The 17,451-nt window shown below is 44.4% G+C and overlaps 1 long non-coding RNA gene across 2 annotated transcripts in view; it reads left to right on the top strand.

The window, feature by feature from the left end:
• Positions 1 to 17,385, top strand: part of LOC115119695 (uncharacterized) — a 98,502-nt gene extending 81,117 nt beyond the window's left edge. For both annotated transcript variants that reach the window (XR_010460868.1, XR_010460869.1), the window contains 2 exons: positions 2,657 to 2,842; positions 17,315 to 17,385. This is a non-coding gene — a long non-coding RNA (uncharacterized LOC115119695). The remainder of the gene's footprint in view (positions 1 to 2,656; positions 2,843 to 17,314) is intronic.
• The last annotated feature ends 66 nt before the right edge of the window (positions 17,386 to 17,451 follow it).

The following is a 17,451-nucleotide window of genomic DNA, read 5'->3' as shown; positions in this document are numbered from 1 at the left end:
GCCCACATTGAAACAAATGGCTCACTTCTTCTCAGAAGAGGATCCATCTCTATTCTGTATGACTACAGCCCGTGGGTTTGGTTTGGGCGCAAGTGCTCGGCTAGCTCAGACTTGGCAAGATGCTCATCTTCTGGTAAATAGCAGAGAGAGATCCAGAATAGTTCTTCTGCTATTTCTATAGTTCTGTTTTGATGTTCTTCAACTTGATGGAATTTCAGGGACCTCATCAAACATATTTTTATCAAAGTTTTATGGAGGCAGATAAGGCCTAATCCTCTAGGCTGAGCAGCAATCTCTGAGTGAGTTCTGTGGGACAAATTAGAGTCCCAACCCCTACACTATCATTTTTATTACCCTGACATAACACCCATGACAGACATTTATAATTATGACTAATGACATTAGTGTTATGATACATGCATTGGTGTCTCAATAGCATACTGTACTTGGTTGCTAGCCAACTGTTTTACTTTTGAGTCATGGCAAGTTCCGTAATGTGCCATAAACTGTCATAGATCATGATTTGACTTATTACCAAGAGGATAAGAAACATTCATGAAACACTTTTTAATTATGGGTGATGAACTTGAAGTCATCTATTGGTGTTCTGAGACACTCTGCAACAGTTCAGGGCAGTACATTAGGCATATCGATTCGATTAGCTGTACTATACTGTCGTTTTTGGACATCGACTTACATTGTGTGAAAGAGAGGATAGTATGTCTTTATTTTTGTTTCTGATGGAATCATGCATTGGAACAGGGCGTGGAATTTGACATAGCTAGATTTAAGCTAGCTAACCTATGCTCTTTTGTTGCTGAGAGAGTTGTACTGCAGATTAGGATGCATCCCCATGGAAAGGTTAAGGGTTATCGTGCCTCTTGCCTCAAAGGACCCCTGCCCAGCAGGCTTAGGTCAGACGAACTGAGGTAATATTCTACCTTACTGGAGGAGGTAGACTCATAGAGACACACGGAGATAGGAAACCTGGCCCCCTGCTCTCTGCCCTCTGGCCTGGCATAGCTTACATAAGTCTGAGTCACAGCATCCTGAGTCAGAGAGAGAGCGAAATAAAGACCAGGAGAACATCTCAAAAAACAACCTTACCTGCCATCAGGAATAGACCACTTCACAGCTTCCTCTCAGAAAGCCTGCATCTATGAATCATGTATTATCCAGTGCAGTGGAAAGGGTTCTGAGGTAAAAATAGATGAACAGCCCAGTATACCACCCCTGTCCTGGATAAAAACGCATATCAAATGGAGGAACACAGAGCGGTTGAGTTCAGTTTACTATGGCCAGTGTTGTTTTTTAGGCCTCTCTCCATACTGTATTTAATCAGGGAGAGGTCCCTTTTATTGCGAAATCACATTGAAATGCGTCCATGCATCAGACCCAGCCAGTGGGCCGAGGGCTGGGGCCTTACCATAGCAATGGGATTACATCTTCCCTCTCCCTGAAGGGTGGGCCGAGTCTGTGGTCAGAGAGAGAAATGGGGTGAGAGAGAAAGAGGGGAGAGAGAAAGCTACAGATAGCCAGAAAGAAAGGAAAAGAGTGCGAGAGGGAAAAGGAGAGAAGGAGAAAGAAAGAAAGAAAGAAAGAAAGAAAGAAAGAAAGAAAGAAAGAAAGAAAGAAAGAAAGAAAGAAAGAAAGAAAGAGAAAGAAAGAAAGAAAGAGGATGAGAGAAAGGGAAAGGATGAGAGGAAGAGAATTAGACAAAGATAGTGTCTCCTCTCCCATATTTCAGTTGCCTTGGCTCCCTGGGTCTCTGGTAATTTAATATCTGTGATTTGTCAGCGAGGCCGAGGAGGTAATGGATGGATCGAGCAGAGTTTCACGCTGGCATTTTCATGGAGGATGATGAAAGAAAGTTCTCTCGCTCTCTCTCACCGTCCTTTAGATTAACAACCAACCTAATTATGCCCGCTCCTCTTTTACGCCGATAACATTTGTCTTATTTGTCAGGTGCTGTCAGGTTGGAAAAGAGAGCATCAATTCGACCCTCTCCTAACAGAGGGAGATATGTATGGTAGAAAGAGCTCAGGCCTATTGTTACAGCTTAGCTCTATCAGGCAATTTCTCCATTTTGCGTCATACCTTAGATATCCCATGAAATATGAGCTCATTGTACCATACAACACTATCACGGTGACAGCGCCATACCAAATGTCAAAAGCTGTCGTCCTTCTAATGGGAGAGGCTGACGTGGACCTCCTGTAAAATGACACGTGCTTTTTCTCTTCTATACTTGACGTCAATACACACAACAGTGTGCGGGAGAGAGGGACATAATACAAGGTGTCTGTCCTTGTGTTTGCTTGAATCCGAGAGGGTGTTGTCAGTATGAGACCATACTTCTCTTCCCAGTAGTATATCTGGGATAATGAACTTATCCCTATGACTCGGCAGTATGCCTCAATTGTCTGAGGCCCCCTCTGGGACCGTTTTGGCAGGTGGTGTTCCATTAACCATATGGAGCCCGACCAAAGTGCTGAAACTTTGTTAAATAATAAAAGCAGATTGATAGAGCGACGATAAAATTGGTTTGATTCATTGGCCCATTCCGAACCAGTCTATTGGATTTTCTATGGCAGGTTTTTATTTTTATGACATCCGCGGGTGTATAAATGGTTCTCTTTTTGCTGTTTCTCTCCAGTGGTCTGTGTCATCTCCGCCCCCTGGCCAAGGGGTCATCCTGATCTCTGAACCCCCACTCCTCACCCTCCTCCCACCAGCCTGACCCAGCGACCACCCCACCTTGCACCCAACCAAACAAGCGGACCGAAGACCCTTAAACAGTGCCAGGCTCAATCACCACCTCAAGTCCTCTGAGATTACGCAGGTAACTGTACACACACACACTCACACACATACACACACACGCTCACTCATAACACTCACACACACACACTCATACACATACACACACACACACACACTCACACACACACACACACACACACACACACACACACACACACACACACACACACACACACACACACAGGAGTCAGGAGTGCATGTGTTTAGAATGGAAATAAGGGGAATGTTAGGAACAGACACCTTGTCTCAGTGAGCCTCACATCTGGAAGGGGTGTGTGTTAGCTTAAGCTGCGTGCTAGCAGATGGGAGATAAAAGGACAGGCCTGATGCTATCTGATCTACGGGCTGTGGTTGACTCATGATAAAGGTGATACAAATATTGCTCATGATTTACTGGCTGTTCAATAGGTGAGTATAAGTACAGAAGAACATTTGGGACTTTGCAGTACCACCAGGAAGCAGACAATGTGTTTTGTTTATTTCTCAATTATGTGTTTATGCACAATTGGTTATGGCTGTGTTTATCTAGTCAGTGGTCCTCTCTGCCCTACTCCCCACTGACTCCCCATCTAATGCCCTGAATTATTCTGTCACCTTTCATCTAGATCATATTCCACCTGTCATACCTCCTCCAGCTCACACCTCTCCTCTCCTCCTTCTCCTCTCTCCTCTCCTCTGTCTACCTCCTCTCTCCTCTCCCTCCTCTCTCCTCTCCCTTCTCTCTCCTCTTTCCTCTCCCTTCTCCCTCCTCTCTCCTCTCCCTTCTCTCTCCTCTCCCTCCTCTCCCCTCTCCCTTTTCTGACAGGAGCTCCTCTGTTTGTTACTATGTTGGTTAATCTGAATGAACTTCGTGGTGTAGCTAGCTGTTTCTTCAGGGAAGGGAAACCCATTTGACTAGCCCATTGACTCCCATACACTTGGTAACATTTGTGCTAGATATCCCGATGTGTACATTGCCAGGAGTCTGAACTACGGATCCTTGCTGTGTGCAAGTAGTATCCCTTTACAGTGTTGTCTATGGTAGGCAGTGTCAGTGGGTTAGACACCCGGCTCATGATGGTATACTCACCATAAGCAGGGCTGTTAACTTTGGACAGTGACTACATTTACATTTAAGTCATTTAGCAGACGCTCTTATCCAGAGCGACTTACAAATTGGTGCTTTCACCTTATGACATCCAGTGGAACAGCCACTTTACAATAGTGCATCTAGGTCTTTTAAGGGGGGGTGAGAAGGATTACTTTATCCTATCCTAGGTATTCCTTAAAGAGGTGGGGTTTCAGGTGTCTCCGGAAGGTGGTGATTGACTCCGCTGTCCTGGCGTCGTGAGGGAGTTTGTTCCACCATTGGGGGCCAGAGCAGCGAACAGTTTTGACTGGGCTGAGCGGGAACTGTACTTCCTCAGTGGTAGGGAGGCGAGCAGGCCAGAGGTGGATGAACGCAGTGCCCTTGTTTGGGTGTAGGGCCTGATCAGAGCCTGAGGTACTGAGGTGCCGTTCCCCTCACAGCTCCGTAGGCAAGCACCATGGTCTTGTAGCGGATGCGAGCTTCAACTGGAAGCCAGTGGAGAGAGCGGAGGAGCGGGGTGACGTGAGAGAACTTGGGAAGGTTGAACACCAGACAGGCTGCGGCGTTCTGGATGAGTTGTAGGGGTTTAATGGCACAGGCAGGGAGCCCAGCCAACAGCGAGTTGCAGTAATCCAGACGGGAGATGACAAGTGCCTGGATTAGGACCTGCGCCGCTTCCTGTGTGAGGCAGGGTCGTACTCTGCGGATGTTGTAGAGCATGAACCTACAGGAACGGGCCACCGCCTTGATGTTATTTGAGAACGACAGGGTGTTGTCCGGGATCACGCCAAGGTTCTTAGCGCTCTGGGACGAGGACACAATGGAGTTGTCAACCGTGATGGCGAGATCATGGAACGGGCAGTCCTTCCCCGGGAGGAAGAGCAGCTCCGTCTTGCCGAGGTTCAGCTTGAGGTGATGATCCGTCATCCACACTGATATGTCTGCCAGACATGCAGAGATGCGATTCGCCACCTGGTCGTCAGAAGGGGAAAGGAGAAGATTAATTGTGTGTCGTCTGCATAGCAATGATAGGAGAGACCATGTGAGGTTATGACAGAGCCAAGTGACTTGGTGTATAGCGAGAATAGGAGAGGGCCTAGAACAGAGCCCTGGGGGACACCAGTGGTGAGAGCACGTGGTGAGGAGACGGATTCTCGCCACGCCACCTGGTAGGAGCGACCTGTCAGGTAGGACGCAATCAAGCGTGGGCCGCGCCGGAGATGCCCAACTCGGAGAGGGTGGAGAGGAGGATCTGATGGTTCACAGTATCGAAGGCAGCCGATAGGTCTAGAAGGATGAGAGCAGAGGAGAGAGTTAGCTTTAGCAGTGCGGAGCGCCTCCGTGATACAGAGAAGAGCAGTCTCAGTTGAATGACTAGTCTTGAAACCTGACTGATTTGGATCAAGAAGGTCATTCTGAGAGAGATAGCGGGAGAGCTGGCCAAGGACGGCACGTTCAAGAGTTTTGGAGAGAAAAGAAAGAAGGGATACTGGTCTGTAGTTGTTGACATCGGAGGGATCGAGTGTAGGTTTTTTCAGAAGGGGTGCAACTCTCGCTCTCTTGAAGACGGGAGGGACGTAGCCAGCGGTCAGGGATGAGTTGATGAGCGAGGTGAGGTAAGGGAGAAGGTCACCGGAGATGGTCTGGAGAAGAGAGGAGGGGATAGGGTCAAGCGGGCAGGTTGTTGGGCGGCCGGCCGTCACAAGACGCGAGATGTCATCTGGAGAGAGAGGGAGAAAGAGGTCAGAGCACAGGGTAGGGCAGTGTGAGCAGAACCAGCGGTGTCGTTTGACTTAGCAAACGAGGATCGGATGTCGTCGACCTTCTTTTCAAAATGGTTGACGAAGTCATCTGCAGAGAGGGAGGAGGGGGAGGGGAGGAGGATTCAAGAGGGAGGAGAAGGTGGCAAAGAGCTTCCTAGGGTTAGAGGCAGATGCTTGGAATTTAGAGTGGTAGAAAGTGGCTTTAGCAGCAGAGACAGAGGAGGAAAATGTAGAGAGGAGGGAGTGAAAGGATGCCAGGTCCGCAGGGAGGCGAGTTTTCCTCCATTTCCGCTCGGCTGCCCGGAGCCCTGTTCTGTGAGCTCGCAATGAGTCGTCGAGCCACGGAGCGGGAGGGGAGGACCGAGCCGGCCTGGAGGATAGGGGACATAGAGAGTCAAAGGATGCAGAAAGGGAGGAGAGGAGGGTTGAGGAGGCAGAATCAGGAGATAGGTTGGAGAAGGTTTGAGCAGAGGGAAGAGATGATAGGATGGAAGAGGAGAGAGTAGCGGGGGAGAGAGAGCGAAGGTTGGGACGGCGCGATACCATCCGAGTAGGGGCAGTGTGGGAAGTGTTGGATGAGAGCGAGAGGGAAAAGGATACAAGGTAGTGGTCGGAGACTTGGAGGAGTTGCAATGAGGTTAGTGGAGGAACAGCATCTAGTAAAGATGAGGTCGAGCGTATTGCCTGCCTTGTGAGTAGGGGGAAGGTGAGAGGGTGAGGTCAAAAGAGGAGAGGAGTGGAAAGAAGGAGGCAGAGAGGAATGAGTCAAAGGTAGACGTGGGGAGGTTAAAGTCGCCCAGAACTGTGAGAGGTGAGCCGTCCTCAGGAAAGGAGCTTATCAAGGCATCAAGCTCATTGATGAACTCTCCGAGGAACCTGGAGGGCGATAAATGATAAGGATGTTAAGCTTGAAAGGGCTGGTAACTGTGACAGCATGGAATTCAAAGGAGGCGATAGACAGATGGGTAAGGGGAGAAAGAGAGAATGACCACTTGGGAGAGATGAGGATCCCGGTGCCACCACCCCGCTGACCAGAAGCTCTCGGGTGTGCGAGAGCACGTGGGCGGACGAAGAGAGAGCAGTAGGAGTAGCGGTGTTGTCTGTGGTGATCCATGTTTCCGTCAGAGCCAAGAAGTCGAGGGACTGGAGGGAGGCATAGGCTGAGATGAACTCTGCCTTGTTGGCCGCAGATCGGCAGTTCCAGAGGCTACCGGAGACCTGGAACTCCACGTGGGTCGTGCGCGCTGGGACCACCAGATTAGGGTGGCCGCGGCCATGCGGTGTGGAGCGTTTGTATGGTCTGTGCAGAGAGGAGAGAACAGGGATAGACAGACACATAGTTGACAGGCTAGAGAAGAGGCTACGCTAATGCAGAGGAGATTTGAATGACAAGTGGAATACACGTCTCGAATGTTCAGAAAGTTAAGCTTACGTAGCAAGAATCTAATTGACTAAAATGATTAAAATGATACAGTACTGCTGAGGTAGGCTAGCTGCGTTGTTGACACTACCCTAATCAAGAGTAATTGATTTGGTCTAGGGTGCAACCCTGGTTGGACCAGGCAGGGAGTCACATCGGTGGCAGATGTTTGAGTTTGTCCTCTCATCCACCAGTCTCATCCACCAGGATCACGGCCTCCCCTTCTTGTTTTGCCTTCGACTTGTCTCTATAGAGCTCGCAGCAGTTTAAATACTTGGAGGTTATGAGGTATACTGATCCACTGGATATACCCAGCGGCATAGTACAATACCCTGTTTGATATATAGTACAATACCTTGTTTTACATATAGTACAACACCTTGTTTTATATATAGTACAATACCCTGTTTGATATATAGTACAATACCCTGTTTGATATATAGTACACTACCCTGTTTGATATATAGTACAACACCCTGTTTGATATATAGTACAATACCCTGTTTGATATATAGTACAATACCCTGTTTGATATATAGTACAACACCCTGTTTGATATATAGTACAACACCCTGTTTGATATATAGTACAACACCCTGTTTGATATATAGTACAACACCCTGTTTGATATATAGTACAATACCCTGTTTGATATATAGTACAACACCCTATTTGATATATAGTACAACACCCTGTTTGATATATAGTACAACACCCTGTTTCATATATAGTACAACACCCTGTTTGATATATAGTACAATACCCTGTTTGATATATATAGTACAACACCCTGTTTGATATATAGTACAACACCCTGTTTGATATATAGTACAACACCCTGTTTGATATATAGTACAATACCCTGTTTGATATATAGTACAACACCCTGTTTGATATATAGTACAATACCCTGTTTGATATATAGTACAACACCCTGTTTGATATATAGTACAACACCCTGTTTGATATATATATATATATATATATAGTACAATACCATGTTTGATATATAGTACAACACCCTGTTTGATATATAGTACAATACCCTGTTTGATATATAGTACAACACCCTGTTTGATATATAGTACAACACCCTGTTTGATATATATATATATAGTACAATACCATGTTTGATATATAGTACAAAACCCTGTTTGATATATAGTACAACACCCTGTTTGATATATAGTACAATACCCTGTTTGATATATAGTACCACACCCTGTTTGATATATAGTACAATACCCTGTTTGATATATAGTACAACACCCTGTTTGATATATAGTACAACACCCTGTTTGATATATAGTACAACATCCTGTTTATATATAGTACAATACCCTGTTTGATATATAGTACAACACCCTGTTTGATATATAGTACAACACCCTGTTTGATATATAGTACAATACCCTGTTTGATATATAGTACAACACCCTGTTTGATATATAGTACAACACCCTGTTTGATATATAGTACAACACCCTGTTTGATATATAGTACACTACCCTGTTTGATATATAGTACAACACCCTGTTTGATATATAGTACAACACCCTGTTTGATATATAGTACAACACCCTGTTTGATATATAGTACAACACCCTGTTTGATATATAGTACAACACCCTGTTTGATATATAGTACAATACCCTGTTTGATATATAGTACAATACCATGTTTTGATATATAGTACAATACCCTGTTTGATATATAGTACAACACCCTGATAGATATATAGTACAACACCCTGTTTGATATATAGTACAACACCCTGCTTGATATATAGTACAATACCCTGTTTGATATATAGTACAACACCCTATTTGATATATAGTACAACACCCTGTTTGATATATAGTACAACACCCTGTTTGATATATAGTACAACACCCTGTTTGATATATAGTACAACACCCTGTTTGATATATATATATATATAGTACAATACCATGTTTGATATATAGTACAACACCCTGTTTGATATATAGTACAATACCCTGTTTGATATATAGTACCACACCCTGTTTGATATATAGTACAATACCCTGTTTGATATATAGTACAACACCCTGTTTGATATATAGTACAACACCCTGTTTGATATATAGTACAACATCCTGTTTATATATAGTACAATACCCTGTTTGATATATAGTACAACACCCTGTTTGATATATAGTACAATACCCTGTTTGATATATAGTACAACACCCTGTTTGATATATAGTACAACACCCTGTTTGATATATAGTACAACACCCTGTTTGATATATAGTACAATACCCTGTTTGATATATAGTACAACACCCTGTTTGATATATAGTACAATACTCTGTTTGATATATAGTACAACACCCTGTTTGATATAGTACAACACCCTGTTTGATATATAGTACAACACCCTGTTTGATATATAGTACACTACCCTGTTTGATATATAGTACAACACCCTGTTTGATATATAGTACAACACCCTGTTTGATATATAGTACAACACCCTGTTTGATTTATAGTACAGCACCCTGTTTGATATATAGTACAATACCCTGTTTGATATATAGTACAATACCCTGTTTGATATATAGTACAACACCCTGTTTGATATATAGTACAACACCCTGTTTGATATATAGTTCAACACCCTGTTTGATGTATAGTACAACACCCTGTTTGATATATAGTACAACACCCTGTTTGATATATAGTACAATACCCTGTTTGATATATAGTACAACACCCTGTTTGATATATAGTACAATACCCTGTTTGATATATAGTACAATACCCTGTTTGATATATAGTACAACACCCTGTTTGATGTATAGTACAACACCCTGTTTGATGTATAGTACAACACCCTGTTTGATATCTTGGGGTCCCCATGGTGTGCAGTATATATTAGGAATAGAATACCTCAACTTTGAGAGTTGGGAGGGATCTGTGTGGGGGAGGAGGGTTCTGTGTGGGGGAGGAGGGGTATGTTGATGGGGAGGAAGGGGGGACATGTCACGTGATGAGCTTCCAGGCTTAATTAAACCTGTGTTAATCCTCCATCCAAGATAGTCACAGCTGACATGTCCGTAAGGAAGCGTCCTTCTTTCCTACGGTTACATGGTTTTAAAGGTTAACTGCTGGTCGCCCATTTTATGTTGATTTAAAGTTCAGACTACCTCATGAAGTTCTACTGTAGGTGAAAAGACGGTGGGCTTTCAATGAAGCATGGTGTTGTAAGTAAGGAAGACAATTAATCAGTACCATTCCAGCTGCTTCCTGTCATTTCTGCAAAATGTTGTGGAAAATGTAATGAAGGCTGGCTCGGTAATGGTTTCAAGCTTACCCGGTGGAACTTACCCGGTGGAAAATATGACCGTCTTTCCATAGACAATTAAGACCGACATGAAGCCCTTTTCTTTTTTTATCCTGGACTTTTTTCTTCATTCTCCTTCTTTTTCCTTCAAGAGAAAGGATGTGATGTGTTTCATCCAGGGCTAAATGGAAACATGTACATTAAACGGCTACAGCTGTGGAGCATGAATTAACTAGGGATACTTGGTTCTGCTGCTTAGCTGGAGAAATCCCATAATTGCACCTCCAACAACATAGAGAGTCAACGCTGGGTCACATGGTTTATCCCACAAAGCACTCAGCATGCATGTTTAGCCGTTACCACCTCCAGGAGAAAAATCCTAAAACCTGGCTGCATGCTGCTGACTTTTTGTTGTTGCTCTTTCTAGCATTGCAGCAGTCTGCAGAAATGCCTGTTGGAGCATCTCAGAGCAGAGGGCCGGTACACAGACACAGCAAGAGGTGTTTTCCTCTATGCCCTGTCCCACAGTTGGTCTCCCAGAGTGTCCCACAGTCCCTCCCTTCCCCTCCCTCCCTCAACCTAGCCTCCCCAGGACCTTAGCATGGCGACACTTACCGCCTCTCCCTTTTGTCTGTGTCCGTCTGGCCACTTGTTTGATTGGTAACTGTATATCAGGCTGGGGACACTGGCGAGGCCGCCAGAGTTCCCGTTGCATTAAGCATGACCTCATGTTGAAAGGAGCTGATTTTCCCTCTCTAAATGGCTCTCAGCCTGCGGGGGCCTGGCCCGGCCTTTTGGCTCGACACCCCAATCACTATGCTCAGACCACTGAACTCTCCCAGCACCCCATATTAGGCCTCTCACTGATAGAGGAGGATGAGGAGAGAAAGAGAGGGAGGGAGAGAAAGAGAGTGAGAAGGAGGACAATTGTGTGCTGTTGTGATATTGTGTGTGTGTATGCGGTTGTGTGTGTGTGTGTGTGTGTGTGTGTGTGTGTGTGTGTGTGTGTGTGTGTGTGTGTGTGTGTGTGTGTGTGTGTGTGTGTGTGTGTGTGTGTGTGTGTGTGTGTCTACTCAGGCTCAGGCTCATGGACTGGCTTGTCTGGGGAAATGATGTCACGCTCTGTTCCCTATCAAGCCTGTCCAAAGTCCACAGATGATTCTGGGCTAATTCATCTTCAAGATGAGGCGTTGGGCTGGTGGCATGGCCAAACCGGTTGCACTGTACATATACCCCTTTAGCTTCTTCTGCACATACAACCAAACACTTAATACTGGACTCTCAGAGTATGAACAGCATCTTCTCTGTGTTGTAGTCCTTTACCCAACACCAACAGACAGCTCTGTATTGTAGTCCTTTTCCCCAACACCAACAGACAGCTCTGTATTGTCGTCCTTTACCCAACACCAACAGACAGCTCTGCTCCTGGTCTCTAGAACTGACTAATGTCCTCTGGGAGAGAGCCAGGGAGAGGTCAGATCAGACACCGGATGGATGCACCAATCAAAAGCTCATAAACAAATGAGCAAACGGTGTCTTTGGGGCAAGTGTCTGTGAGGTGAGGTGTGTGCTGTTGGCCTGAGTGTCTGACTAGCTCCGCACCATGGACAGAGATAGTGTTTATAGCCGGTGCTCCTACTGTAGATGACTTGTTCATAATGGCCCAGCATTCTTGGATGAGCAGATAACATTCATCACAATCAGCAGTAACATCATCAGGCATGGGGGCTGATATCCATGTCTTATTTAATGGCCGGTGTCATGGCCCAGTGAAGATTTGGCACACAGCGATTTGTTAAGAGACAACCCAGCGCCCAGATTTTTGTAACGTCGATATGTTTAGAATTTGTTGCTGGATGATGTTTACTTGTTCAATGCCAAATATGTTTGCGGTATCTCACAACAACAAAGGCAAATAGAAGCAAGAATTTCCACCTGGCCTGTCAGAGGTAAAGGTGGAACAACTATCATATTGTTGGTACCTTTTGCAGGGCTGCGCACAGTTCACACATCAATTTAAGGTTTGCTATGCCTATTGAACGGCCTTCCTACTGTCACCCCACACAGACGGAGAGTCGAGGTGACCCAAGCGGAGCCAGCGACCAGCCGCCTAGCCAGCTTGTGGAACCAGCCTCTTTCGTAACGCCAATTCATAAGTTTGGTCACCCTGCTGCATAGCATTCAGGCTTGTTCCTCAAACAGGAAGTGTCACCCACACTCCTCACCTCAGCCAGTCTGAATGAGAATAGCCGAAACCTCTCACCTACGCAGAGCGCAGCTCTCTCTTTTCACCACTCACACACACACATCCTCTACATTAAAAATATCCCCTCCCATCCTTTTCGACCGCCTAGCTAAACCTCCTACTTGCTGCTGGAAATATAGACCTGGATATGACAGGATAGATGCCTGTTTGGATACGATTCTTGTCTGAATCCTGTACCTAGTAGTTTAATCAGTAGAGAGTTTGTCCCGAAACAAAATATCCATCCCATCATGCTATAGACATTACCCATTCACACATACCATCTTATACATTTCTATAATACACTGTACACTGTAGTTGTAATTTTAGTATTGCTCTGTGAGGCCAAACTGGCTCTGCTGATCATCTGGATCTGTTTGAGCGATGGATGGTCTCTCTCTCTCCCCTGGTTTTTCAGCCTGTTGCGTTCTGCCTCTTCACAGTCTCAGACTGCAGTATCTCCCAGCTGCAGTCTCTCCCCGCTCCAGGCTGTGCTTCATCTTTGGGCTCCTAATGAGGAGTCAATATGACACTCCCGGGGGCTGACTTGCAAACAGCCTGGGTGATACATCCACAGAACCTGCTTACAAGGGGATACAATCACACCCCAAACCTGCTGGCTGTGCAAATGGTGCCCGTCACATGCTGTCAAAACCCAAGCTGCTGGGAGTTAAGTTTAAGTGTGAAAATAGTTATTGCTGGGATTTCAATAAGATTCAGGGATATTTTCTGTTTCAAAGATTTTTTTCCGTGGCGGGCCGAGGAGCCTTTATTTATAGTGCTTTGTTTTGCTGATGTTTGTATTCCATTCTATTTTAGTCATGGTCAATATGAAATATGTTGATACACGATACAGACTGGTGAAGACCATGCAAGCTACTTTTTGTTCACCTTTAGAGCCACAAATGAACAGAACCGAGAAGTGTGTCCAAGACCGCATCATTAAATACAGCTGATTCAGTCCTTTCTATAGTCGCACAAACATGTGTGCTCTGTCAATGATGTACATGCAGTCCATTTGGGAACCAAGTGATTCTGAATACAGCACATTGTGAAGAATTCCCTGAACCCGTTCAGGTGAAAGGCAACGTTGAGACAGATGCGCCTAAAACACACAATACTTTATTTGTACGAGCCTTGCCTCAATCTATTTTCAGAGCCCTTTCACATTTTCCCACAGCTAGCAGTTGATAAAGCCAGTTGGAGCTGTTAAAGTTGCCTCCATCCCTAATGAGCTGGATAGCTGGAACAAAGACCACAGCACACCGACCCAGCTCCCCTCTCATTCCCACTGTAAGGAAAGATAAAGAAACGAGAGCATGCAGATATGTATGTGTTTCTATGCCAGTTCTATCTTCCCATAAAAGCAAGAGGGAAAAAACAAAGAAAGAAAATGAAACAAGCCAACACACAGATAAATAAATAAGATGTTTCAGTTGGGGGTCTCATTAGGCCTCCTGAGGCTGAGGTACTGACCATGATGCACTTCTAGGCAGGACTACCATAAACTCTGTAATTACTGAATGGAAACAATTAGCAATGCCTTGAATTATTCAGAGTCTGCCCTGGAAAGTACAAGAAACTGTGCCTGTTTCTGCTCAGGGAAATCAGAAACGGCCTGTGTGTGTGTGTGTGTGTGTGTGTGTGTGTGTGTGTGTGTGCCTACATGGCTGTTGTGAATGTGATGTCACCAGGAGGACAAACAAAAGGGGGTAACCGGAGCCCTAAAAACACGCCACCGCGACCGCACGCTGGTGGGTGTGTCACGGTCAACCCCACAGACGGGCCACTGAATTAGGCCACTGTGCTAATCAAATGGCCCTCTGGTTGAAGCGATAACCAAAGCACACAGGCGTCTGCCCATGTGACTAACCTTTGTTTCTAGAGGAATTACACACATTTTTGAATTGCCAAACTCTGTAAGAGAGATGGGACTGGAACCAGATGAGGTTGATTGAATTGTCTCTATTTGTGTTATAACATGTAATGCTGGCAGGTCTAAAACAGCAGAGCAGTCGATAATAACAGTGTTAAAGACTGTTATTAAGACGTTTATTTACACTATTTTGTTTGTGTATTTATTTACAGTGCTCTTGTCCTGCATTGAACTTTTGGTTGGACAGGGAGAAATATGGCGTCATGGTTCATTTTAACTTCAGATGTTGGTATTTGAGGGAAGGAAAAATAAAACGGGATTCACTCTATTCTCTATTTCAGTGTTGAAAGGAATTCCAAGCACTTCAAATTGGTATGTGGCATCTTGGCTGGCCAAATGGTTTAAGGATAACTATGGCTGCCACACATAAGTGATTGACACACAAAATAGCACAACATTCTATAATCCTCTCTCCTGAATCTGCCTGCCCAAAAAACGCTCAATACCTAATCCCTGCTTTGGAAAGAGGACGTATTTTGCTAGAGTTAAAGGGCCTCTGTAAGGTTTGATCTTTTCACAATGGAGATGTGCGTCAGTGTATAGGGCATGGCACTGCCCCAGGCTAGCAGCCTCCTACACTCCCCGTAGATCCCCAGTCAGAAACCAGAACTGGGCCGAAGGTGGGCAGAGGCTCTCTCTCAGCGTTCTGTCCTCCCCCATTATGCATACCTCCGGGGGAGGAGGGGTTGATGGAGGTATATGTAGTGCATGGCTTGATGTGTGTGTGTGCGTGCAGAAACTTACTGTAGGGGCCGGTGTACTGTATAATAAAAATGTCTGCCTTATCAGGGGCATCAGTTGTTGGCAGAGGGCCATCATATCAGATGATCTACTGTTGGACTATGGAGATGTTACATAAAATGCTTGAATCATCCAGTGGAGTGTTTCTGTTTATATCTTTGAGGATGTTCCATTTCTATAGAGCGAAGTGTCCCTGACACACTGCCTCTGTCACTGTCCCACGCACACTTCCTCCAGGTACTCCACTTCAAACGGATGCCAATGAATATTCTCACCCACACTCAGTCAGAAAATAGGACAGGGTTTTAGTTGGGATGAATAGCACTTTATATAACCCATTCAAAACTTTTTCTTTGATTTACAAAATGGTAAGCTTATGCTTCAGCACCATGGTAGCAGATCTGTATAGATTAACAAGAGATACTTTTCTGTTTATCAGCATTGCATCCACATCCCTGGTGCCCAGCAGCAGAGCTAGAAAGATTCATTAAAGGAAGGAGATGCTCCCAATTGTGGAGATGGGAGAGGGGGCGAGGGGTGTGCCAACGTGGCCGCCATTAAGTGTGATATATGAAACTGACTCCAGCTTAGACAGATTGCTCTTTTCCACTCAGTGATAGGTTTGCTCTGGTATCATGAAGCTCAATTGCGTCAGTTGACCCTTATTTCACAAAATACTAGCAATTGAGAATATATTTTGTGAAAATAAGCTAGGAGGAGTTAAGAGGCAGGTACAAGTACTTTAGGTTTAGACATCTTTGTTATTTATTATTCCTCTCTGAATATCTCTCTCAGAATGTATCTATATCTACGTTATCTTTACAAAGCTGTCAATCAAGCGCATTTCATTAAGTTGGTATCAACAACTGTTCATGCAGGTGTGTTTCAATTGAGACTGGTTTCTGTATTTTCCTATTTTTAAATGTATCAAAACATGGCTGTTTTGAAACATACACATTTGGCTTTTGATTTAATTTAAACATATAAGGATGTTTTACGATATTGTTGGTGATATTTACAGAAAGGGGCTCTGGCCTGTAACAAACCTCCATCCAACCACTTATACTGTAGTTGCGAAACTGTAGTTGCGAAACTCAGGCTTCCACAGAGGGCTTATGGGATGTCCAGAGGGGTCTACTAGAAAGGTTGGATCAAAGTTAGTCAGCTAACTTTGATAAGCAACCAGAAATGACTGTTGATTTTGTGGTTCATTAAAAAAAGTTAAAGTTAGAAATGCTTTTTTGTTTGTTGAATCAATTAGACCATGCTGATTTTCAAGCTTCTTTAAAAAAATAAATCCAAAGTTAGCTGGCTAGCTTCTTTAACCTGCTTTGTAGTGTACCCCTCTGGTGTTTGCACACATTCCTTTTGTGTAACAGCATTGAAGAGAATGAAAACAAAAACGGACCAAAAGTAAATATTTCCGGTGCTAAAAATACCAGTGGTTTTCTGCAGGGCTATTTTTAGTTCTCACGTTGGCCTCCAGACACCCGCGTCACACAGCTTTTGTGCTCTTACCCCAGCAGCGCCAGAGCAAAGGGGCCTTGTGTGTGTGTGTGTGTCTGTCGCAATCAGAGAAAAAAAACTGAAATCAGGAAATACACAGCATAGACTTGCAGGTTCAGCATGTTAGCCTCAGAAACTGGAGTTCATTCTGTATTCAGGTGTTGGTGTGGTTTCTGTACGTTAACACTCGGAAATAGAACCACAAATGTTTATTTATAGTTTCTGTGTCTTTTAGGAACTACGTGGGCCTATTTGGTACTGATGACTCACTGTTAGCAAGAGGGGGTGGTTCAGTTTGAAACTACACTCAAGTCAACTTCAGTTTAGTTTAGAACTGTACTCTTTGTACTACATGCCACTGTACATGAGAATATAGATGACCGAACTGGGATTCATTTATTTGAAAATGGAGGAAAATCCTAGAGACATAAGTTATTAACAGTGACTTCTCAGTGAGTGTTTTGTTTCAATCACTGAATTATTTCTCTCTCCTCTCTCCAGGTCTTAAGTGAAGATTCTTTTGGAAGTTGTAAAAAGAGAGAAATCAAGAAGCACTTTTTTTTTTTAGACCGGTAAGTGTTCAATAATAAATATGTACCCAATCAGGTTTTTGAAGATCATGTCTTATTTTACAGTAT

The sequence above is a fragment of the Oncorhynchus nerka genome, linkage group LG24, assembly GCF_034236695.1.
Source record: "Oncorhynchus nerka isolate Pitt River linkage group LG24, Oner_Uvic_2.0, whole genome shotgun sequence".
Classification (NCBI taxonomy): Eukaryota; Metazoa; Chordata; class Actinopteri; order Salmoniformes; family Salmonidae; genus Oncorhynchus; species Oncorhynchus nerka.
The sequence above is the reverse complement of the archived record's forward strand: the minus strand, read 5'-3'. Positions and strand labels throughout refer to the sequence as shown.